General features: G+C 36.5%; 1 pseudogene; it reads left to right on the forward strand.

Moving 5' to 3' along the window:
- Nucleotides 1–22,820: 22,820 nt before the first annotated feature.
- On the forward strand, nt 22,821–24,146 carry LOC145798022 (vinorine synthase pseudogene; annotated as a pseudogene).
- Nucleotides 24,147–24,696: the final 550 nt, after the last annotated feature.

Below are 24,696 nucleotides of genomic sequence, written 5' to 3' on the forward strand. Positions count from 1 at the left end.
GTTCCAGGGGTTTTAGATGCCCTTTTCTGATTAAGACCCCTAGAGCCTTGGACAAGGGCATGTACAATGGGGTGAAGGTCCATTGGCCTCTAGGTTGGTATTTGGTGGTCTGTGTATTGTTTCCGGATGCACCGGAAAAGGGGGTGGCTGCCATGGGCCTTGGAAGGGGAGGGGGAATGGTGGCGACCATGTTTACCTCCGAAGTTCTTGCAGTTGCAGCGTCACTTGGGCCTGCATTGTTGTTGCGGTTAAAGGTTCTTCAAGGTTGCTCTCTATCTTGGTCAATCAGACCCTGTTTCATTGCTTCTTCAATTTGTACTCCCATTTCGTGCAGATCTGAAAAGGTGGGGAAGGGGAGCACAATCATTTTTTTGCGTCAGTTTTGGCTGGAGATTGCGCACAATCATCCTGATCTGGTCCTTATCGGTGGGCCTTAAAGTCATCATCGAGGTCTTCGCCCTCCACCGGGTCACGAAATCCGAGAAACTCTCTTTGGGCTCCTGTCTTGTCGTTTCGAGATCACGAGTTGTAATCTCAATTTGGGTGTTGTAAGAGTATTGCGCAACAAAGGCCTCGACCATTTCATCCCAACTCCGCTTGACATCATCCTCCAACTTCGCATACCAGATAGCGGCCACGCCTGACAGGGTCTGGCCGAATAGCAAAAGCTTCTGGGGTCTGGTGAGGCCCATTGGCCGTAATATATCTGAGAATAGCCGAAGGTGGACCATGGGATCACCAGATCCGTCGAAGCGATTGATCTGCGGCATTTTGAATCTATCGGGCAATGTTACAGCCACGTCGCTATATTCGTCCTCGATATCCGGGATAGCCTTTACCCCCTGGGATTTTTTGAATAGCTTCTCGAGCTTGCTCAATTTCAGTGCTGTATGGCCTACCTTGAACTCAAAGGAAGAGTCCGGTTGATTGACAGGCGTAGGTGCCTTAGATAGCTGGGGCAGAATTGGGGGCGGAGCTGGCCCCGTTGGTATGTCCATATCTGCTTGGACATTTGGTGCCTCCTCGGGTGCTGGGATTCCCGGTGGGGGAGGAAACGGGTGTGAAGTAGATGCTCCGGTTTGTTGTTGCAGCCTGGAAATTAATTCTGCTTGCTGGGCCATGATCTCGGCCTGTTGTTTGGCAAACTCATCCCGGCGAACAGTGTCCTGCTGCATGGCTCTCATGGTCTCTTGCATCTGACACATCATTTCCTCAACTCCTGTCGATGCCACCATACTGCCCTGATTTGTCTGAACTATTGGCAGGTCTATTTCTATAGCAACAATTGGGATCTCAATTTGACTGTCCACTGATGGGGTAATCCACTGCTCTGGCAACCTCTGCTCAGATACACTGCATTTTCTTGGTCTTTGCCTGATAACCGGGGGTAGAGAGTGGAACACTGGTTGTCCGTCAACCAAATCCTCAGATCGATTATGTCGGCGACCTCTAGTCTAGAGTGCTTGGGGAATATCTGCTTAGTTTGAAGCAATTGTGCTAAACTGCCCTAGCGAAAAGATAAATAAAGCAATAAGGAAACAAATAAACAGATAAACGGACAGCATAACAGCCTAAAATAAATACAAAACACACAGTCGGGCATTACAACACACAGTTGGATAAGCTGAATACATGCTGTCCTTAAACACTGATCATCATCCCCAAATTACTATCCCTAAAACTGAATCTGATACCCACGGATAACTGATTCTCAAATACTGAACTGATACCCACAGGTCTGATGCCCCAAACTCGCAAACTGATACATGCAACCCCCTGTAGAGACACACTCTGACAGCACATAACAGATAATTGAGAGCCAAAACACCCCTATGTTGGGGGAGGGTTTCCCTGTCCTACTTTGTCAGGAACTAGGGTTTCACTACGCACGTAGTGGTTTCAAATAACCTATAAACGGGTAAGCAACCTGTCCTAGTTTGGAATGGTCACTATGGATTCCGAATATGCACTAGGCCGAATGGTCGAAAAGGGTGCCCTGGTAAAACCGGGGTTTCTGTTCCCATACCGGCAGAGCCCATAACCGGTCAGCCTTATGGTCATGCCTTGACAAGACAAGCCTCCGGCAAACCGTTCAGGAATAGCAGATGGCAAACACAGTGTCCTAGGCGCACCAATGCAAATGCAATGCAAAGAAACACATAAGTGTAGTCAAAACAAGATATCATGAGTTCAAGTCAAGTTCTCTAAGTTCCCCAACAGAGTCGCCAGAAACCATAGACGTCCCTGAACGCCCCGAGAGGAATGAGGTACCGTTCTGTTCGTATTGGGTTTCACTACAGTTCGGACTCAAATTGTCACGGTTCTTAATCTGAACCAAAGAGTCCAAATCCGGCAAATCGTTTTGAGAAAACAGATTTTTTGAAAGAAATGCCAAACATGGACTGCTTTGCCAGATACAGAGTCGCCACCTAAATATTTTATTTTGGGGGAAATTTAGGAAACCCTGACTCGTTGCCTAAGGCCACGTGTCCATCATCACCAAAGTTGCCTCGGCTCGGGAACTTGGGTACGATTGGAGAAGGTCACTTCGTGAGCACCCCTGCTCGCCCGATCAAAGATCGGCCTCTACTAACCATGATATCTATTTTTGGAAACATTATGCGTTCTTATTCCGGTTATTAGCCTAGATTTACTATGTGATGCACACAACATACAAGTATAGACTGGGTCGCCTGAATTGGAACAAAACATTTCATGTTTGTTTATTTGAAAATGGTTTAATGGTGCTACCCGCAAGTAGGCTAAGACGTGGATTTGCCATCCTCGGGTGGGCTTAAGAAAACATGATTTTGCCACTATCTAGTGGGCTTAAAACTCATAGTCAATGATTTGTTCCAATCCAAATAACCCAACCTTCACCCACAGGCATTCACGCAGGTATATCACATAAGCATATAGCCTCATGGTAAGCATGCTATCATGGCAGTCACTCACACACATGCAAGGATGCTAAAGCATAAACACTTACCGAGTACTCCAAGCCAAAACAAAAGCTATGTTAGAAATCCATGCATGATCCTAACTATACAGAAATGCCTAATGCAACACATGCAAATGCAACTAAGATAGGCTCGGCTATTCTAAAGATGGCATGTGAAATGCTACAACTAACATGTATTCAACTTAGAATTGAAATACAAATGCAGTTAGTATGATGCCCCGAGCCCGGTGCATGCAAGACAGATGAATGAATGCAAACATGCTATCATACTGTATGCTAATTGAAACATGCCCTAATCTAACCATCATAAGCTGATAAATAAAAAGGAGAAAGACGTGGGGTTGGAAGACATACATCACACGCACGCACACTTATTACAACATTGCCCTCGCGCAGAGGGTCCGAATAAATAATACAGTCCCAAATGAATAAATAATACAGTCCTGAATAAATACAGAATCCTAATTAATTAACAAATTAATCTAGGAAAGCAGTAATTTGGCACGCAAATCCATGGACCGCCTCAGCTCTGTTCCAAGTGATGAATGATGCATGCTCGGGTTACTTTGTGCGGAGAATCCCTTGCGATGCCTCGGTTTGCCTCTGTTTGTAATTATTCTTGGGATGCATGCCAGGCTCCGGAAGGTCGCTGATTTCTGATTTGCTGCAATAGAGAGCAACAAAGGGGCATGGCAAAGTATTTTCATATATGTATGCATGACTACTTTTCAGGGAGTGTAGTCCTCGATCCTCGTGCCACTAATCACGCATCTCGATGCATGATGGCCGAGAAGTCGAATTGCATGACTCAATGTGAAATGAATGCACATATGGACACAACAAGGCCTAGACTCCATCATGGATAATCCGGAGTGTCGGCGACCGGGAATTGAGACACGTTCCGTCACTCGGAGTACGAAACGTCCCTCGTTTCCCGTGCTTGGGCTAACTCCTATCCCAAGCACAATGCAATATGCATGACATGCATGAATGCAATCCTAACATGCAACCTAACATACGCAATGTTATGAAATGGCATACACAATGCACGATGTAACGAGGTATACACAATGCTCTAACATATAACCTAGCATACACAATGCTATGAAATGAAATGGCATACACAATGCATAATGGACTTAGACTAACATGAGTGGACCTCAGCCACACTCACATCAGCAGCCATTAGGTGAAAATGGGACTATCGAAATGCGTGCACACATGCACGCAAACTGATGACTGATCCTAGGCATAACATGCGATTCTAACAAGGCATGGCAAGGGATGCAAGATGGCATACAAACTCATAAATTCTAGCACTGAAATATGATGCTAAACAACCCCGAAACATGGAAAAATGGCACCCGATGCATGAGATGAACCCCGAAACTCGAAACTAGACACATGGAATGACTTATAGCTATACAAAGCATGCATTATTTGATCATGAAGTCTAAAGACAGAGCCAAGGCAGTCCCAAAACATGAACATTTTCAGTTCAAAGTATGGCCAAAAGATGCTAGCATGCTGGACAAAATACCATGCAATCTTGACTAGCAATCATGGTTTACATGGCAAGTATATGAAGCAAATGTAATTTCACCAAACTAGCAAAAATCAGTGAATAAATCATATGAAAATAGGCCCAAATAACCACTGATATGCAACCATGGTATGCAAAAATGATGAGTTACTTTGGAGGGTCATGCAAGGAGTTATTAAGCACATGCAAGGAAGACATTTAGCATGGCGTAAAAAACTATGAAAATCAAATATGGTAGTCCAACAACTCATCAAATTGACCCTGGAAAGTGACTTCGAAGCATGCAAGGTAGGGTCTCTTTGGAAGGCCAAAAAGGCCACCAAACAAGAGAAGGAGAGAGAGGGTCACCCCCTCTAATTTTGGCTCTCAAAACAGTGTCTTAGACACTGAAAATCCACTGGATTTCAGTGGCTAGAAGTCCAAAACAAGGCCAATGCAAATGCTCACATGTATGGCTCAAAACATGAAGAAATAAGGCATGCAAGGAAGGAGATGACCTCAAACAAGAAAATTCCCTTAATCAAACATCAAGAGGGCCTCAAAAAAAAACTTTTTCCAGTTTATAACAAATCTCAAAAAGAAACACAAATAGGGCTAAACTATCATGCAAAGATGGCCCCGAAAGAGAGAATAGAGACAAGGGACAGAATCTGGCCTCAAAAAGTGAAGAGCCCTTCAATAAAGTTTAGGAGGGGCTCAAAATAAGGCACTTTACAGTTTGTGACCAAGTCCAAAACAGCTCACAAGTAGGACTACAATATGATGTAAAAAAAGGCCCTAAAAGAGAGATATAAAGCAAGAGGCAGTAGCTGGCCTCAAACAGTGAAGAGCCCTTCAACAAAGTTTAAGAGGGGCTCAAAATGAACCACTTTACAGTTTGTCTCGAAGCCCAGAAATTCTTACAAACAGGGCTAACATATCTTGCAAGAAATAGCCATAAAAGAGGGATAAAGGGAAAGGGGTAGCAGGTGGCTTCAAACAGAGAAAAACCCTGGATCAAACATGAAGATAAGCTCAAACTAAGACCATTTCTAGTTTGGGTCGGAGCCCAAAAATACTAGAAAATATGGCTTAGATATAGAGCAAAATAAGGCAAGAAAAGAGGAGAAGAAGACTTACCCTTGAAGACAAAAACTTCAACAGCTCTTGGACCAAATTTCTGAGCTCTCAACCTCTTCAAAATAGTCCCAAAATGCTGAAATGGAGGATGGAGGCCTTGTGCGATGGGTTGGTGTGTAAATGGCCAAGAACCAAGGGTGTTTTGAGGCTTGGAAGAGAGGGAGAGGGAGGATTGTATGCAATGGCCCTAAACAATTTTTTGTAACCCTTCAAAATGGAGCTGGGGTGCTGGTTTTATAGAGAGAGAGAGGCAAGGAAAGGAGGGGGGAAAATCAAATTCAAATTTCCCCTCCAAAAGGCAACCCCCCGGATATAAAATCTGGGGAAAAACAAATTGCACAGCTGGAATACACTTGGAGAGAGGATCATGGCCGGCCAGGTTCAAAAGGTTCAGGTGGCCAGCCGGCCAAGGGTCAAAAGGGTCAATGAAGATTGTTGGCCGGCCACCTCAAAAAGGTGGCCTCCCATGTGTGCACAACACAACTATGTAGTCAAAACCCAGAAAATGTGAACTAGGAGAGAGAAAAGCCAACTTTATAGAGGGGTTCAAAAGGGTCAGAGACAATTACTGGCCGGCCTATCAATATTGGTGGCCTTCCAGGTGTGTACAACATAAATATGGGGTTTAGGGCTAAAGAAAGTATCCCCAGGATGGTCAACATTAGCTTTTTAGTAAGGAAAACGAGCGACAGAGAGCGATGTAGAAATAAAACTGGCTTTTCAGAACAATTACTGGCCTCCCACTCTCCTACAAGCTTTCTAACAATGAAAATAAGGTCTCCACCAAAAATGAACCAAAACGGATGCAAAACGGAGATTTGGGGACCGAAACGCGTGGCCCGGGGCCCCGAAAACAGGCTGTTAAGCACCGGAGGTGGCGTTCGATCACGAAGTTGGTCTCTCGGGCCACAGTGTCCCCCAAAAGGGAGTAAATAAGATGTGTGCCAAAAACCGGAGCAAACGGAGGTGGTTAGGCGGTCCCGAACTGAGGCACACGGCCGTCGGCTCAGAAAAATCAAAAACCGGGCTCCAAATGGGAAAAATGGCCTATGACCATGAAACGTAGCCTACGGCCACTGAGAGATGATCTACGAGACCTCTCTCTCCCTCCGGGAAGAGAAAACAGAGAAAACAGAGCCTGGTTCGCAAATCGAGGCAAGGCACGAAAGAGTCCGAAAGTCCGAAGGCAAGGCTTGGAGCCGGGACTCTGAAACTTTTGAACGAGCACAATATGCAATATCACTGAGTGCTCAATCAGTGATGTCTGAGTCTTAAGGTCGGTCAAAAATGAGGTGTCTACAGTATGCTAAACTGTAAAGCCTATAATTCTCCTATGGCCCCCAAGTCTAGTTCTTCCTTTGAGACCTCTGTTGTTTTTTCCCAGCCCTCTCTCTATCGCAGTATAGTGGGTGCCTTGTAATACCTTACTCTTACTCGGCCTGACCTTTCTTATGCCATTAATTGTGCTTGCCAATTCATGCATGCTCCCACAGTGGCCCATTTCAATGTTGTCAAACGACTACTCCGATATCTTCAGGGTACCTTATCTTATGGTTTGGTTTTTACTCCTGGTCCATTGACCCTTAATGCCTATTCCAACTCTGATTGGGCAGGTAGTGTCCTTGATAAGAAGTCCACTACTGGATATTGTGTTTTTTTGGGTCTTAACTTGATCTCTTGGGCTGCTAAAAAGCAGTGTACCATTTCTCGATCCTCTACTGAGGCAGAGTACCACGCCCTTACTTAGACTGCTTCTGAATTGACCTGGCTTCGTATGCTTCTCCGTGAGCTTCATGTTCCCTCTGTCTCTCTTTCTCTGTTATGGTGTGACAATTTATCAGCAATTCTCTTGCCTCTAACCCTGTGTTCTATGCTCGCTCTAAGCATATCCCTATGCCTATCACTTTATCCGAGATCAGGTTATGGCTAAGCAGGTTGTGGTCAAGCATGTGTCTTTCTCTAATCAGGTTGTTGACATCCTTACCAAGCCTCTCTCTGCTGCTCGCTTTTCTTTCCTTCAAGACAAGCTCATGGTTTGTCCCTCACCCATTTTCTTGAGGGGGCTGATGAGATTCATACTAAAATAAATCAAATCAAACTAATGGAACACAGTAACAAAGGTGAAGAAGAGGTGTAGACAATCTATACTTGTAAATAGTTATTGTAACAGTTAGTTAGTTAATGAGTCAGTTAGACAGATAGATATAGTTTAGATATATAGCACTTGTGTGTATATAAGAGGTAATGGATGTATGTTCAGTATTGAATGAATGGAGATAATATTCAGTTTCTTTTCTTCTTTATGTTTTGCATATTATTTAATATTAAAATTTACATGATAAATGCTTTGTAAATAAATAAATTAATTAAAAAATAATTCTGAAATCAATAAAAAGGTGTTAAAATAAGTGAAAAACCACCTCATATTTTTAATCTAAACTAGTAGAGGTGCACGTTCGTTACACGTGGTAATTTTTTGTTTTGTTTTGGTTATTAGCTTTTATAATAGTGTTTTGCTTCTTGTGTTTTTAACTTTTTATAATAGTTGCATTTGCCAGACCATATCAGTGAGCATTGAATGTACGATAAAAGAATAAAAATTAGCATAAACATTTCACATATTATCCTATATTTTTATATTAATGTTTAAGTATTAGAATTTTGAAAGTAGATGGAAACCAATCACATAAAAATATTGTAGTCCATATGACATGATTGGACTTATTACTATTAAATATATAATTCACCAGGTTGTTTCATTTTTGTTATGTATAAGTATGTAGAAACCACTTGATAATTAAAAGGTGAAGAAATAAAACACACAACTAACATTGTAACAAATCATGAACATTTTTTTTTTCTTTTTTCATCAAAATTGGCATACAAGTTCATACCATTGGTTTTTCTTTTTTGGTTTTGAAATTAATTAAAACCAAGAGGAAAAGAAAAAAAATTAATTTCAACCAAGAAGAATGAGTTGACATCAACCAATAAAAGAATCGAACTTATTTCACTTAAAAAATTTAACTTAGATCAAAGCAGAGATTAGTTATTTTGTAGGGAAATCCAATTAGTTTATGTATTAATATGTGAGTTTGAAAAGCTACTAATGTATAGTTTTTATACTACCTACTTGGAAGGCCAAGACCTCTCTCCATATTTTCATAGTTAACGTTATCATAGTTGGTTCATATGGTTTTCTTTACAAAAGTAAAATAAATGATAAAGAAACTTAGGTAATTAAAAATCAATATACTAGAACTATGTATAATGAGAGCAAATAGAGCAAAAAGACTGATGAAAATTTATACAAATCAATTAAGTAGATGATAAAGAAACTTATCAGAGCCAAGAGAAGGATTGACAATGGCTTTGGAAGTTAAGGATCCCAATTATCCCAATTGTTGTAAAGAGGAGGACATGAACCAGCTTTTGAGGGACTACTATAAAAACAAAGAAGTGAGGTTTGCTATATTTGGGAGGAAGTGGTACTAAAAAATGGGTAGTAAGCCATGGATGGATTGGATTTTGTTTTACTCCAAAAACAAAGATCATTTTAATGAAAATTTGACTTTCTACACTGTTTTTATAGTTGCTCTTTGGAAAATTTGGAAGAATAGGAACACTAAAGTTTTTAACAATGTTGTGACTAACAATCTTGATAGTGACAGGTTCATTATGGATTATTCCAATGAAATCCATCAAGATTTCACTATGTCAATTGTCAATCCTAAACTTGCATTTCAACTAATTAAATGGGCTTTGCCAATTGTAGGTAGGATCAAGTTAAATATAGATGGCTGTAGAAAGATGAGAGGTGAATGACGATTTGAAGGGCTGTTTCGAGATGAAAGGAGAGTATGGGTGTGTGGTTACTATGGCAAACTCCACAATGAAGCAAGCTTGGAAGCTGAATTGTGGGCAATATACAAAGGGCTGACAGTGATTCTTCAGAAACAAATGAATAAGGTGACCATAGAAATTGATGTGGAACAAGCAGTGAAGCTGTTGGAAGAAGAACCAGGTGGAAATTGCCCATTCAAAGGACTGGTGGAGGATGCTAGAATCATTATAAGAGGCTATGAGTGCACTGTGCAACATGTGTACAAAGAAGGAAATCTATGTGTGGATGCTCTGCCCAAATTGGGAGCTGAACAACTTGAAGAAATCTTGGTGGTCAATGAGCCACCTGTTGAAATTATGGAACTTCTTATAGTGGATATGATAGCCATGCCTAGGGAAAGGGCTTAGCCCTGTTTTTACTTTCCATTGTACCTATGAAAATAAAAATAAAAATGAAACTTAGGCAATTAAAAATCAATATGCCAAAACTATGAGCAGAGAACAAAAATAAATCAAAAAGGTTGTGAAACATAATTTTACACAAATCAATTAAGTGCATAATAAAGAAAGTTAGGTAATTAAAATCAATATACCAGAACTATGAACGGCGAACGAAAATAAATCAAACGATTATGAAACATAGTTGATTGAGAAACAATGCGATCAATTGTTTGGTTCTGAAACAAAGTGAGCTGTTATGTTTTGATTTAAATTCATTGGGCTATAAAACAGATTTGGCCTAAAACATCTGAAATAGAGTGGGCAATGCTGATTGTAGAATCTATTTTAGATTGCAAAACAGGATTGTTCAGAACCTTCCGAAGCAGAGTCAATTATTATTTGTGAAAGTGTTATGGTGGATTGTGATCAGCGGTTGTTTTGAATCCTCTAAAATATAGTCTATTGTTAACACACAAAACCAATTGAAAAAAACAATTCAAGGGCTGTAAGTTTACCAGCAAGGCCACTTTGAATCATCAGTACTCATTCAAACTAGATCAATTGCATAAATATTTATTTTTTAAAATATATTTTCATGATTTTCTTGATTTGAATCTCACAAAATTTCTCTTACTCACCGTTAATGAGAAGGTAGTGGAGGAGACAAATATTGAACAGGCCACGATAGAGAAATTAATAAAAAAATAATCATATTATGATATTTGAATGTGTTTGATGTTTTTGAATGCTCACCGTCTATGATATGTTGAAATTTCCCCTCTCCTTTACATAGATATACAATGCAATCTTGAATGCAAGAAAAAATATATAGAGATACATATATTCACACACACACACACCCGCGGGCGCGCGCACGTGCACGTGCACGCACACACACACAGATTGTACTTCTCCTTCATCCATATGATCTAACACTAAACAAACAGTAATAAAAATAAATAAATAAAAAAACAGAGAAGAGAAGAGAGAGAGATATGGATATATTACAACAACAACAATTAATCTTTTCAAAAAATGTTTGTAAACAAACAGTAATAAAAAAAATAAAAAAAACAGAGAAGAGAAGAGAAGAGAGAGATATGGATATATTACAACAACAACAACAACAACAACAGTTAATTTTTTCAAAAAATGTTTGTAAAAAAATTGATCAAGATTTTTTTTTAAAAAAAAATCACAAATTTGTTCAAAGCTACAGACGCAATCAATTTGTGAAGTCGATCTGGACTTCTGAGCGTGATGATGAATCTTGTCAAACCCTTGCTTCAAAGACTTGCTAACGACCATCACTACGCCAAAATTGGGCTTTAGCGGCGGTTTTTTACCGCCGTTAAAGCCTTTAACGGCGGTTTTGTTACCGCCGTTTATACGCGTGTCGGAAAAAGTACAACCGTCGTAAAAAGGTAAATTACCGTCGTTAAAAGTCGACCAAAAACGGCGGTTTTTTACCGCCGTAAATAGGTTCAAATTTTTCAAAAAATAATTCTTGCTTCTTGCACTCCCGAAGTCTTGAACCCTCAACCTCTCATCCACCCACACTACCCACTCTACCATAGCCACTCTTCATGAAATATATTCCCTAAATAAATATTTAAACATTACTTTTACTTTATTGTAGATGGTTTCGCCGGAGCTCGCCGGAGTTTCGCCGACAAAGACCGCCGTCATTAACGGCGGTAATGATTGGGCATTAGCGGCAGTTTTGTTACCGCCGTTAAAAGTGGGCATTAACGGCGGTAACAAAACCGCCGTTAATGATACCTTTAACGACAGTTTTCGTTACCGTCGTTAATAGTACCTTTAACGACGGTTTTCGTTACCGCCGTTAATGCCCTGTTTTGGCGTAGTGCATGGAGGGAGAGTCGCTATGGAGGCGGAGTCGGAGCGATCGAATCAGGCGGCAATAGTCGTACCAAAGCTGCTGATGTGATTGGATTGAATAAGGGACCGGTTCAAGGGATGTGGCGGTGGAGGTGGTAGTGGCAGCGACAACAATGGAAGAGGTGGTGGGTATGGGTTTAATGGCTGTAGCGACCCTAATTTTCTTAAGTCATTTATTTATTATTATGATTATTATATCTTATTTTATTTTTGACTTTATTAATTGTGTAGGTTACATGAGAATTTAATGTGCTATTTAATGAATTTAATGTGGTAATTAATTAATTTAATGTGTTATTTAATTATATATAATTAACCTAAATATTTATATTTGTTTTATTTATAAAAAAAAAAGAAAGGTGTATTTATATTTGTTATTTATATATATATAATATCGTATATTTATATTTATATATATTATAAATTGTTGTATAATATTATTTAATAGTTGATTAGGTTGTTATGGATGAGATTTAGGTTATATATATATATAATATGTAGTCAATTAGGTTATAAATAAAAAGAAAGAAAAAGAGAGTGCTGTGTGTGTGGCGTGAGAGAGAGAGAGAGAGAGAGAGAGAGAAAAGAAAACCAAGATCAAGAAAAGAAAAAAAAAACCAAGAAAGCCGAGATAAAGAGGAACACCGGGAAAAAGGAAGAGGGAAAAAATAAAAGGAATAGGGTTTTGTTTTGGTGGCTCCTTTAGCTCTTCAAATGTTTTATTGATCTTCAAAATAATATTGTGAGTACAAAACTCACTTTCTTTGATTTATGTTTAATTCGCTGTTTTACTTATTTATTTATTTTTATTTGTTTGATGTTAGTTTGATTTTGTTTTACATAAAGATGATAGATTAATTTTAATTATTTTGATTAGTTGTGGATATAAGATTTAGGGTTTATAGATAATAGATTAATTTTAATTATTTTGACTAGTAGTATATGTAAAGTTTAGGGTTCTTAGATAAGTGATTGATTTTAATTACTTTGATTTGTTGTGTAGGTAAACTTTAAGGATTTTTAGATGATTAATTCATTGTAATAATTTTAATTAGTTGGGTATGTAAGGTTTAGGATTTTTAGATGATTGATTAATTTTAATTATGTTGATTAGACGTATATGTAAGGTTTAGGATTTTTAGATGATTAATTGATTGTAATAATTTTAATTAGTTGGGTATGTAAGGTTTGGGATTTTTTTAGATGATTGATTAATTTTAATTACTTTGATTAGATGTATATGTAAAGTTTAGGATTTTTAGATGATTGATTAATTTTAATTATGTTTATTAGACGTATATGTAAGGTTTAAGATTTTTAGATGATTAGTTGATTGTAATAATTTTAATTAGTTGGGTATGTAAGGTTTGAGATTTTTTTTTAGACGATTGATTAATTTTAATTATGTTGATTAGATGAATATATAAGGTTTTGGATTTTTAGATGATTAATAGATTGTACTAATTTCAATTAGTTGGGTATGTAAGGTTTGTGATTGTTTTAGATGATGGATTAATTTTAATTATGTTGATTAGACGTATATGTAAGGTGTAGGATTTTTAGATGATTAATTGATTGTAATAGTTTTAATTTGTTGGGTATGTAAGGTTTGGGATTTTTTTTAGGTGATTGATTAATTTTAATTATGTTGATTAGATGTAAATGTAAGGTTTAAGGTTTTAGATGATTAATTGATTGTAATAATTTTAATTAATTGAGTATGTAAGGTTTAGGATTTTTAGATGATTGATTAATTTTAATTATGTTGATTAGATGTATATGTAAGGTCTAAGATTTTAGATAATTAATTGATTGTAATTATTTTAATTAGTTGGATATGTAAGGTTTAAAATTTTTAAATGATTGACTAATTTTTAATTATTTTGATTAGACGTGTATGTAAGGTTTAGAGTTTTTGGATGATTGATTGATTTTAATTATTTGCATTAGTTGGGTATGCAAGGTTTAGGGTTTTATTTTGGGTGACTTTATTAATTCTTTGAGTGATTCTTTGATCTTCAAAAATTATTGTGAGTACAAAATCCACTTCCCTTGATTTATATTTAATTCTTTGTTTTTATTTATTTATTTGATATTAGTTGGATTTTGTATTCACACAAAGATGATAGATTGATTTTAATTATTTGGACTAGTGGTGTACGTAAAGTTTTGGGTTCTTAGAAAATTGATTGATTTTAATTATTTTGATTAGTTATGTAGGTAAAGTTTAGGGTTTTTAGATGATTGATTAATTTTAATTATTGTGTTTAGTTGTGTAAGTAAGGTTTAGGGTTTATAGATAATTGATTGATTTTTTTAATTATTTTGATTGGTTGTTTATGTAAGGTTTAGGGTTTTTAGATGATTGTTTGATTTTAATTATTTTGATTAGTTGCATGCAAGGTTTCGGGTTTTTTAATATGGATTGATTTTATGATAGTAATCACACTCATGATTATATAAAATTAAAATAAACTTAGAATCCATTGATATTGGTTAGAGGATGGATTGATTCGTTGTTTTTATTTATTTATTTTTATTTTGATGTTGTATTGATTTTGTATTTGCATGTAAATGAAGGATTGATTTTACTTATTTGGATTAATTGTGTATGCCATGTTTATGATTTTTCTAGGGATTTATTTTATGGTTGTAATTACAGTCATGGTCATATGAAATTAAAATTAATTATGAACCTATAGATAAATTCCTTATACTCCACCATGACTCCATGGATTGTTGTTTTATTTGAGTGATGGGGAGAAAGAGTGTATAAAAAAGTGAGGATTATGAGAGTTGTTTAATGCCTTATGTCCGGCATTGTTATATTTGTCTCATGATGTTGATGAGATGTTATTTATATTGTTGCCTCGTTCTCATGAGTAGACGAGTGCTTTGATTTACGCGCGTACGTATATGCTAACCATCTGGGGAGTGTGAGTCAAACTCGGGACGATATCCCCGTGCAAGTTTGGCTTCGGAGCAGTGTTAGATATACGGGAGGCACATGGGATATATGTGTAGGCCAGAAGTGGAGGGCCGAAGTGGTGGAGTTAAGGAATAAAGAATTTAATTATGAATTTATCAGTATAGTGTGTATGGTACTGTTATGTACATGATAAAAAAAAAAGTAAAAGATCTTGATAAATTATGAAATTTGAGAAGAGGCATGTATATGTAATTTTGGACAACTCTTGTGTTGTAGCTTTTTATTAAAAAGATCGATTAGAACTTATAATCGGATGACCTTGGTTATTGTCGGTTTGATTCACTTTGGTAATGCAGATTTTATAGGCTGTTTTAACCCATGAAACGAGCTCATTTTTATTGGTTTCGCGTAAACTGAAGTAAAACATTATTCTGCACACTTTTCGTGTTTTGAAATTTTTCGAAAAAAATCATCTTAGGGCAGTTTTAGTTCGTTTTCAGTTTCAGATTTTTCGATTGAATTCTATCTAGATTTTTATATCAAGTTTTTCTCTTAACCTGTTCAGTTTCTGTTAAATTCGTTCACGCTGTCTTTTAGGAAATTTGATTCTGTACAACTTTCGTTCTTTGAGTTTTGATCAAATTGAATTATTTAAGTATGAAACCATGTAATTTTATATTTTTTCAACAAGTTACTTATGATTAAATTATACTAACTTTATTTGTTTTGCAAGATGGTGGGTCTTACTAACTTTTTATGCAGGGCTGACCCACCATATTTTTATTTCTATTCTGTCTATTTTATAATCAATTTATATTTTGTTGTGTACGGACAAGAAACTAAATGTCACCGTATCTCGAGAAACTACCCATTCGTCTCGGTACGGTTGGAACTACTTGTCTTGTTCCGTAACAAGCAATAATGTACTTTTTGTTTGTGTCTGGTGGACACGTGGGTGTCAATTCTTGTACTCATACCAGTATATCTGTATACTGACCCGTTTTGTCTCTTGGCAACTCGGGTGCGTTCTGTTTGAGTGCGGCTGAGCTTCATTTGCAGGATTAGTTGGGGCTACGGTGGTGACTTGGATTTACGATAGTGTTGGACCTGCCGTTTGGACTTCTTTTATTTTATTGAGCTTAGGATTGATATTAGTCTATGTATTTATTATTCTCTTTATGACTTTAGTATTGGAATAATTTAGATTGGTTTGTAACCGTACTTTATTTAAGTTGTTTGGACTAGTTGTTGGCACTTAATGTTGAGGTATTTGTTAGTAATGAGATTATGGTGGATGGTTTAGTTGGCGTTTTAGTTTTTTTTTTTTTGTGTTTCACCCCTAGGATTTGGATGATGGAATATTGATTGGGGTTTAGTCCTAATTTAATATTTAATTGTCCAAATTTTGGGGCGTGACAATGGCGGTAGAAGGGGCAGCGGTCGGAGTGGACGCAGTGGCGGCAAAGGTGGTTATGACGGTGACTGTTATAAGGGAGGTGGAGGTGGTGCTTATGTGTGGTGGTGGTAGTAGTGTTAGCGGAGGAAGAGATGGAACAGTGTGTTTGTGTGTGTGTGTGTGTGTGTGTGAGAGAGAGAGAGAGAGAGAGAGAGAGAGAAGATGGTTAGGGTTTGGTTTGGAAACAATATATCATTTTGTGGGAGCTTGTCCTTGTAGACAAAGTATTTTAGAATGTAGAGTTTTGGATAAAGAAAATTTAAAATTGAATTTATGGATCCAGTGTCCAACTCTTTAAGCCTTTTTGTTATTTCATTTATTATCATTAATTTTTTAACATTTCATGTTTGTCTAGTTAAGATCTAAAAGTAACATTTTTTTAAAAAGTTCTTAGAAAAGTTTCATTATAAAAAATCACAATTTTTTTCTCTCTATTTTGTTTTGTGATCACCTAATTGCCTCCTTTTGTGGTGTATATATGACATACGATTAGTTTTAGTTTTTATTTTTTAATTACTAATTTTAATTAAAAATAATTGCAAATATATCTGATGCAATTAAATATAGTAGCTAGAAACGGATCTAGGATTCAAATTCTTTTTTGGGAGGGCAGGGGGATCAAAAACACGTGCAACTTTTGATCGATATAAATTATAATAAAATTTTAAATTTTAATTTATACTAGCATAAAAAAGTGGATAATGTTTGTTTTTATGAGTAAAATGATAATATGTTTCAATAAGCTATATTAAATTTTATGAACTTGTTTTTAAGAATGTCATGTTGAACGTAGACAATATTTTCATTTTAGACGATATTTCTATATTTCTAGAGAATGAAAAAAAAAAAGAAGAAGAAGAAGAATGAATGAATGCAAAATAAGGTGCATAAGCAAAATAAAGTGTGATTATAGAAAGAAAAAAAAAAAGAAACATAAATGAGATATGAATATAAAATAAGAATAATGACAATTAAGAGCAAATAGAATAATATAATTACTCTAAACAATACAAAAATATAATACATAATACAGAAAATAAATAGAATAGATCAATATTTGATAAAACTTGATTTGAAAACTATTTTTAAATTTTGTAATGTAAATAATTTGGGGGTAAATTTTTATAATTTTGAAGGTGTGAGCTACTAAAATTTTGAGAGTGCAAAATATTTTAATTTAAAATTATTTTACTAATTATTGATATAATATACATAATTTCTAAAAGTCGTATCCCGTCCCCTCTGATTCCATCCTTGACAATAGCATGGTTCACGCATAATAAAAAAGTAATTCTCATTGTGATACCTTTCAATTATACATATGTGAGTCGTAATATATATTTTTAGAGTGCCATTAGGCTCCAAAACTTTGTTCTTTCCCATCTATCGAAATGTGAGACATGATTTAACAGACTAGAAAATTTTCGAAATTAGTTTAATCGTCATGGAGTTCGTCTTCCCCATCCATATTTTACTATTTTATTCTTTCACCACCTTTAGCAACCAACAATTTTGCTTCTTATTTATAGCATAATTTAATAAAGTTTTATAATTATACTTGAAATGAAGTTTAGCTTTTATAACCATTAAATGAAGCGCAATGCTATAGACCACTAATTTGTTATCACTAATTCCACCACTAGTGAGGTGGCAATAGAAAAAAAAAAAAAAAAAAAAAAAAAAAAAAAGGCACAAAACACACTGTGGCAGTGGATGAGAGCCACCACTAATTAGTGGTCTAAAGCATTTCTCTTAAATGAATTGTTCTTGACATATATAGACATGCAAAAATTTACTCTTAAGAATTGTAACTATATGCCTCTATCGTTAAGAATTTTTTTTTTTTTTTATCAACAACATGAAACTTTATTGATGAAAAAAAGCAAAACATGCGAAAACTTATATCAATAAAGAGGGAAGTGCAAAGAGTATCACCGCTAATCTTAACAATCCCAACTAGGTTGGCACCACTAAAGAAGTACAATAATTTGCAAGCACTTAACCCATAGATTGGTGAGAAACCAATCAAGAGGAACCAAAAAAAAAAAAAAAAAAAAAAAAAACAGAACACAAGAAGTTAGCTGGACTTTATGGACAAAAAGGTGCCCCATCAAGCAAACCTATTCCTAAGTGTGCAGTATTCAGGGCTGCTGCAGCAGCCTTGTCACTTTCTACTTCAACTAAGAGTGGTTCAAGCAAAGGGAGGCATATCCTTAGTGAAGCACAAGCCAATCTTCAACTAGGTAAGGTTCTGGGAATTCAATACAATGGTAAAGATACGGAAGTTTTAGAGAAATTAGTGGAGATTGAATTAATAGACAGAGGAAGAAGACAGGAGAGACAAATCGCATAGGGGTCTAATTGTCTTGAATAGGGGAATTTGGGGAATTATATGTTTACTGATGAAGATGATGACATGGAATATCAAAGGATTAGGGAAATCTGAGAAGAGGGGAAGGATTAAGAAGCTCATTGTTGAAAAGAGGGTGGATGTAGTTCTATTGCAGGAAACTAAGAAAGCTACTATTTTAGAAAGTGAAGTTAGAACCTTGTAGGGAAGGAATAACATGGAATTTATGGCAGTGGATTCAGAAGGGACAACAGGGGGATTACTTTGCATTTGGAATCCGAGTTTATTTCAATTGAAGGATTGTTGTTGCAATAGAAGATTTGTTCTCTTGTCAGGTACTCTACTGAATTCTTTTGATTATGTTATATTGAATGTATATGCTCCAAATCATGTGAGTAGTAGAGGTATTCTTTGGGACAATTTAATAAAATTAAAGTCTACTTTTCCAAAACCATGGTGCTTGGGGGGAGGGGGAATTTTAATGAGATCAGATTTACTTGGGAAAGGGTGGGCTGTTCTACAAGGGAAAATGGGATGAAGGAACTACATGTTTTCATCGAAAAATGTGAGTTGAATGATTTACCATTGCTTAGTAAGAAGTACACATGGCGTAATGCTCAGGAGGAGGAGAAATGAAGTAGGATTGATAGGGTTCTGCTAAATCCTGAGTGGTTGCAAAGATTTAATTTCAAGCTCTGGGGTCTTCCTAGAACTTGTTCTCATCATTGCCCACTCTTGTTAATGGAAGATGAGAGGGATTGGGGGCCAAGACCTTTCAGGTTCGTTAATGCATGGACTATGCACCCAGGTTTCCCCTCTATTTTGGAAAAATTATGGACTAAAACTAGAATTTTTGGGAGTGCTGGGTATATACTGATTCAGAAGCTAAAATTGCTCAAGGGGGAGCTAAAAAATGGAACTGTGAAGTTTTTGGGAATGTATCTACAAGATTAAAGAAGGTAGAGGAAGAGTTACATGGTATTGACATTATTGCAAAAGGCAGACCTTTGTCTGAAGCTGAAAAGAACAGAAGAAAGGAGGTGACAGGGGACGTATGAAAGCTTAGTGAGATGATTGAAAGGTTTTGGCATCAGAAGTCTAGAGTAAACTAGATAATGAATGGGGACAGGAATACTAAGTTTTTCCATGTTATGGCTAGTAGCAGAAGGAATAGAAACTCAATCAATTCTATCTCAGTTGAAGGAGAGGTTATAGAGGAGCCAGTTAGTGTACAACTTGCGGTCTTACATCATTTCAGGAGGCAGTTCACTGAAAGCTGGAAATTTAGACCAACTCTGGGAGGCACCTTTAAGTCAGTTGTAGCTAGTGATGCATTTATTGATCTGGAAGCTGCTTGCTCTGAATGTGAGGTAAGGGCAACAATCAAGGACTATGATGGAAATAAGGCTCCAGGCCCAGATGGTCTTAATCTACTATTCTTTCAGAAGTTTTGGAAGCTATTGAAATCTGAGGTTATGTATTTCATGAGGGATTTTCATAATTCTTGCAAGCTCTCCTATGGAATTAACAGTTCATTTATCACTACCATTCTTAAGAATGATAATCCTAATGGACTAGCTGATTTTAGACCTATTAGTTTGGTGGGGAGTATGTATAAGATTCTCTCAAAAGTCCTTGCTTATAGACTTAAGAGAGTTCTCCCTGTAGTTATTGGGGATTCTCAGTCTACTTTTTTAGGTGGGAGAAGCATACTTGATGGAGTTTTTATTGCTAATGAAATTGTGGATGGATGGAAAAAAGCTAGCAAGAAAGGGATTCTTATTAAACTTGATTTTGAAAAAGCTTACGACTCAATTAACTGGGAATTTATATTTTCTATGTTGGCCAATTTTGGGTTTGGGTTAAAATGGATATCTTGGATGAGGGCTTGTGTTTCCACTGTAAGGTTGTCTATTCTGGTGAATGGTTCACCAACAACGGAGTTTTCACCACAAAAGGGTCCTGGACAAAGTGACTCTTTATCGCCTTTTTTATTTATTATAGTGGCTGAAGGGTTGAATATATTGATGAATAGAGCATATGAAAAAGGAATCATGAAGGGGGTAAAAGTTGGGGTAAAAGAAGTGATGATTTCTCATCTCCAATTTGCTGATGATTCGATGTTGTTTTGTGAGGCTGACTTGGATCAAATAGTTCATATAAAGAGAGTTCTAAGATGTTTTGAAATACTTTTTGGAATGCGGATAAACTTTCATAAGAGTGTAGTGTGTGGTGTAGGTGTGGATGTTGAGACCTTGATATCCTGTGTTGATATTCTAAATTGCAAGGTCCAAGGCTTACCAATGAATTCTTAGGCCTTCCATTAGGTGCTAATCCAGGTAGGAAATCAACCCGGAAGCCAGTGTTGGATCAAGTAAGAGCTAGGTTGGCAGGTTGGAAAAGAAGAATTCTATCTTTTTTAGGCAGGTTAACGTTGATCAAGTCTGTCCTGTCTAGTCTACCAATTTATTATCAATCTTTGTTCAGAATGCCCAATGGAGTTGTTAGAGAAATTGAAAGGCTCCAAGCTGTTTTCCTTTGGGGAGGAAATGATCTGAAGAGGAAGGTTCACCTTGTAAAATGGGCTGATGTGACAAAAAGTAGGGAGCATGATGGTCTTGGTATTAGAAGAATCAAGGATGTCAATACTAGCCTTCTTCTTAAATGGTGGTGGAAATTTGGGAAGGAAGTAAGTGTTTTATGGAGAAGGTTGTTGTGTAGCAAATCCATGATTGAGGAGGGTAGTTGGATCCCACCTGTGAGTTTGTCTTATAGACACTCTAGAATGTGGACTGATATTATCACTGTGGCAGAGCATCATCAACAGTTAGTGAAGTTCTATTTAGAGAAGTTTCAGTTAAGGATTGGGAATGAGAAAAGGATCAAGTTTTGGCATGATTGTTGGCTTGGCAGCAGATGTTTAAAAGCTGAGATTCCTAGACTCTATAGTTTTCCTTTTTTGAAACTCTTTAGTTTATCGTTAAGTATTTTTTATCATTATATTTTATAGATTAAGATTCTCTGCAATAATCATTTTAGTAATAATTTTTGCAAGATTCAAGCCAAAAAATTATACTCACATTCTAAATCTAATGATATGGCACTCTATTAAATATCTAAGTCAACTCTCTCTCATTTATTCTCTAATTATCAATCAATTATCTTATTGACATATCACTGTATCTAGAAAATATGTTTAAAAAGTGGGCTTTTATATTATTTTTATTTTATTTCATAAATAGTAGTGTAAGGGTGTTTAAGTGCAATTTATAATTAATTGGGTGTAGTGCGAGATAGATTATTGTAGAGAATCATATTCCATATTCAGCAATGCCAAGTATCATGATAAGTCTTTCATGAAAATGATAATGAAAGATTTGTGACCTTTGGATTACACTTAGAATAAAGCACCACGCACTAATCAAGGTAATCTAAAGGTCGCAAATCTTTCATGATCATTTTCATAAAAAAAAATTTCATGATCCCTAACATTTCTCTTCCATATTTTATCTACTTGTATTGTACCTATATAGATAATTATTTATTTACCAGTGTGCACCTATATTTTTTAGTAGGGTTTCTTGTAATTTCAATATGAAAATATATATCAGAGTTTTCGATACAACTTCGAACTTATGAAATATGAATGGTTTTAAATTTTTTTTTTTTTGATCGGCAAAAAAATCTTTATTGATGAACGATAGAACATTACATCAGAAAACGATAGAACATTACATCATATGAATGGTTTTAATAATTTAAAGAAAGGGGTATAATTATCAAAAAGTTGAAGAAGCGCTATATACATACTTTTAGTTTTTATTTTTTCATTATCAATTATTAGTTAAAAAATAAAAATAAAAATAAAACAATAAGTTAAAATAATAATAAAAATAATATGTCTTATAGAATTGAATACTCTTGCGTGATTCACATGTAATAAAATAATAATAAAATATAAAATTTGTCTTATGAAATTAAATACTCTTGCGTAGTTCACATATGATAAAATCATGTCTTATAAAGTTGAATACTCTTGCGTAATTTACATGTAACAAAATAATAAGGAAAAGATTCGTAGTACACCCTGTATTCTCGTATAATATACTGAAGTCACATGATTCATGTATATATAATAAAATACTTCATTTAACTTTGCATTCACTTTATATTCGAGTGCAAGGTATCCCCTTTATATCCTACATTCTTATATGGTGTTTAAATAAATTTATAGCAGCAATTTGTACTACACACAGAAACAAGAAGAAAACGACTATGGAGATCAAGTTTGAGATAATTGGTAGAGAAACCATCAAACCATCTTCTCCCACTCCCCATCATTTCAGAAGATACAAGCTCTCCTCTAGGGATCAGTATTCTCCACAACAATACATTCCAGTTGTTTTCTTCTATATCAACCCTAGTCACACTACTCGTGGTAGTGGTATTGATAATGGTGGTGACAGTTACGATGAGACGGCCAACGTAAGATCTGAACATTTGAAGAAATCTCTATCTAAAACCCTCACTCATTTCTACCCACTCGCGGGAAGATTGAGAGACAATCTCTCAGTCGATTGCAACGACGAGGGTGCTGATTATTTGGAAGCTCGAGTCACCAACTGCCGTGTTTCAAACATTCTTGAACGACTTGATGTTGAAGAGATGTGCCAGTTGTTTACAACCATACCCACAGATGTTTACAACTCCCCTTTGTTACTTGTCCAAGTTAACTTCTTTCCATGTGGTGGAATGGCAGTTTGTGTGTCTACCTCCCATAAGATCGTCGATGGGGTTGCGTTTTCTGCATTCATCAAAGCCTGGTCCTGCATCACTCGCGGATTCCACGACGCAGTTGTCCCAGATTTCAGCGCTGCCTCCTCTCGTTTCCCACCGATAGAGGACTTCCCAGTGCCGTCAATAGTGTTCCCGCAGATAAGCCAAAAGATTGTCACAAGGAGGTTTGTGTTTGACGCCTCAAAAGTTGATGCCCTTAAAGCTAAAGTGGCTAGTGCAAGTGTGCAGCAACCCACGCGCGTCGAGGCTGTTACAGCACTTGTTTGGAAATGCGCAGTCACTTCATCTAGATCATATGCCCTTGGGACGTCTCCAGCTCCAAGTCCAAGGACATATGCATTGACGGGGGCTGTGAACTTGCGCCCAAGGCTTATGCCATCTTTACCAAAATATGCTTTTGGAAATGTGAGTGGATTGTTGTGGGCAATGCTTGACAACAACAAAGATGAAATTATAGACTTGCCAGACTTGGTTTGCCAGTTGAGGAAAGGGATTGAACAGTCCACTGATAACAATTTCACCACCAAAGCAACACACCTAATGCGGGCCAAGAAAGATGAGATGGATGTGTATCGCCATAGTAGCTGGTGTAGGTTTTCTCTATACGAAGTTGATTTTGGGTGGGGAAACCCGACATATGCGGTTCCAGTTTTAATGGGTGCCCCAATTGGAATTGGATTGCTAGATACAAGAGATGGTGACGGAGTAGAATTGTGGATGACTCTCAAGGAAGAAGACATGGCCTTGTTTCAAGAGGACCTAGAGTTATTGGCTTTTGCATCACCGAACCCAAGTGCAATTTAAAAGTGGTAGTCTGGGAATCAAGCTTTTTAACTTGATATAGATTGTTGGATCCATTTTCAAGTGGTTTAAGATTTTGAGATAATAGGTGATTTAACATGGTATCAAAACTTTGGTGCTAGTATGTCTTGGGTTCAAATCACATCTACCCCAATATCTCTATCATTGTGCTTTTTGTTTTGTCTTTGTTTTACCTTGCTTCTCAGTTTGTTCGTCTCTTTATGTGCGAGACGAGATCGCACGTGAGGCAGAGTGTTTGGATTCATTTTCTAATTGTCTAGAAGTCTTATGATCATGCAGATGTGGTTATGGTTCATCATATTTGTTTGTGTGGTCCATCATATTTGTTTGTGTGTTTTAAAGTCATTAATATTGAATTGTGTGTTTTAAAGTTATTATTGGATTGAGTTGTTCTTGTCTCTTTGGTTAACATATATTTCTACAAACAATTCACAATGATATGCATGATCGGATTATTATACTATTGTTGTTATATTATGTTGATATTCACAAAAAGCATTTGATCTTATTTTCTACCCTGTAACTCTACATA

The sequence above is a fragment of the Camellia sinensis genome, chromosome 8, assembly GCF_055761805.1.
Source record: "Camellia sinensis isolate YWXY chromosome 8, ASM5576180v1, whole genome shotgun sequence".
In the NCBI taxonomy this organism is placed as follows: Eukaryota; Viridiplantae; Streptophyta; class Magnoliopsida; order Ericales; family Theaceae; genus Camellia; species Camellia sinensis.